The sequence below is a fragment of the Myotis lucifugus genome, unplaced genomic scaffold, assembly GCF_000147115.1.
Source record: "Myotis lucifugus unplaced genomic scaffold, Myoluc2.0 scaffold_319, whole genome shotgun sequence".
NCBI classification, from domain to species: domain Eukaryota; kingdom Metazoa; phylum Chordata; class Mammalia; order Chiroptera; family Vespertilionidae; genus Myotis; species Myotis lucifugus.
In genome coordinates, this window is record NW_005871367.1 from 107,491 (window position 1) to 109,819 (window position 2,329).

Genomic DNA, 2,329 nt, shown 5'->3' on the forward strand with positions numbered 1-2,329 from the left:
AAAGCCCACTCGGCTCTGGACCAAGCACTCATGACACCCTCTGGAAGGTCACCCGAGAGAAACATGATAGGACCAGGGTGTGCTCTGGCTCCAGCTCACAGACCTGGCAAAGCCCGAGCGAGCACCGAGGATCGCTTAGGCCCTTTGGAAAGCTCAATGACCAAGTTTTCTGGATATCTTCCTGCACACTTTCCTAGAGGGAAAAGATCTGACGAAATTCAGTAACTGCATTTTTACCACTTCTTTTGAATTCATCTCTATGTAAAAAAGGTAGTATTTTTAAAAATGGATCTTAATACTCAATTAAAATAAATATATCTTAATACTCAAAAGTCCAGAATTAACATTTAAAACTGTGAAATATTTAAACATACAGAGAAGTACAGAGAATATAACAAACAACTATATATTAGGCTACCCAATGCCTCAGACCTAGCATATCTTAACATTTTGCTGTATCTGTCTCAAGAAAAGAACAAAACATTAAAAATACAACTGAAGCTACCCGTGTACCCTTCCCTGATCCCATTCTCTTTCCTCCCTCTCCAGAAATAATTACTATTATGAACTTGTCGTTCTTAAGGATGTTTTTATAGTTTTATAATATATGCATATATCCATATACTATATAGGAACTGTTTTTTGCAAGTTGTCAAACTTTGTATGTATGGTATCCCACTGTGTGTGTTGTTATGTAACTTGCTTTTTTTGGTTCAACATTATATTTGTCAGTTTTAGGCATATTCACAGATGTGACTCTAGTTTATTCCTTTTACTGGTATAAATGATTTCATTGTTTAAACATGCCTCGATTTGTTTATCTAGAGTTTTGTTCTTATAAGACCTCTTTTAATTAGATCTCATCCCAGTTCCTAGGGTGAGCATGTACCTAACGAGAGTCAAATTCACCTATAAGAATTGGTTTTCTTGTAGTCCATAGAAAGTGAGCACCAAGTTTAAGGGAGAATAAGTACTGTTATGTTGAAGCTTCTAAGTTCAATCATCAGCAGGTAGAGGCAGCAGTGTATTTTTTTACCAGAATATTTCTAAGGTACAGTAAGCATTTTTTTTTCTTCTGGCTGTGAAAACAGCCAAATGCGATTCTTTGGCCATCAGAGGTGATCTATAAGCCACTAAAATCTTGAGACAAACTCTTTTCAGACTAAAACAGTTTAAGTGGAGTATGTGTTTGCCACTAATAACTATGACCAATACAATGGGGTCCAAACATCTGTAAGGGCCTTGTTAGCACCCTTTTTCTTCTTAAAAACATCTCTTTGAAAATATCTACAGTGGGATTTCTTTGATGAACTGCATTAAGCCTTCAGAACATCTGCTGCAACTCAGGTAGAAAGAGGCAAGTATCTGCATAATATGTAAGTCTGTAGTCAAAAAAGGTGTTTCAACTAAACTATGTCCATGTAGTACCTGGGAGAGTTTCTGTATAGACTGACATCAGTGCTCAATGCTTTACAGGGTAACTTACTAGTAAACTCCGTTCTCTTTTGCGCAGCACTGTCTCATTTCCACTACATAAAGGTGGCTCCAGTTCCGCTAGCCAAGGCCTGCCTTACGTTATATTATGTCCTACTTTGTTGGTACCACATAAAGTGCTTATGTTATAAAAGGCCTCTGGATCGCTCGGTTCAAATGAATAGCTGGTTTCATTAACGTTCCAGGAGCAAGGGAAGCAAGCCCCTACAATAATTCTCAGACCAATAAATTCGATTTTCTAAGTATTCTCCATAAAAGAGCAGCAGATGAGTCCAAAAATTTGTTCAAAAATGCCCAAACAAGTGTTCCCTCAGTGGACAGTCCCAGCAACTCCAACCATAGCCAGATTATGGGAAGAAGAAGCACATTTCAATCCATGGGAATAAAGGTTGGCATTGAAAAAAAAATGTCCTTCTTTCAGGAGGGACAGCAGATGAAGGCTCACCATTTCTGCTCCTTGGTAGTTTATCGCATTTTGTCCAGAAGTGCTGCGGCCCCCAATCATGTTGAGGGGGTCCAAGAAAAGTATTCTGAGAATTAAGAAGTTTAAAGAACCAGTGACAGAATTCTTCTCCTAATCAATAAAAATCAACTATTCTAGCTTCAAATTTTTTTTAAATATGTTTTTATTGATTTCAGAGAGAGAAAGAGAGGGAGCTAGAACATCCATCGGCTGCCTCCTGCATGCCCTTTACTGGGGATCCAGCCTGCAACCCATGCATGTGCCTTGACCTAGAATCTAACTGGCGACCTCCTGGTGCCTGGGAGGACGCTCAACCAACTGAGCTACAGAAAAAAGGCAATCCCAGCTTTTTAAAATCTTCTTCTCCTGCTG

General features: G+C 38.9%; 1 pseudogene; it reads right to left on the minus strand.

Annotated features, from left to right (window-relative positions):
• Positions 1–1,455: 1,455 nt before the first annotated feature.
• Positions 1,456–2,329, minus strand: part of LOC102438142 — a 1,334-nt pseudogene continuing 460 nt past the window's right edge.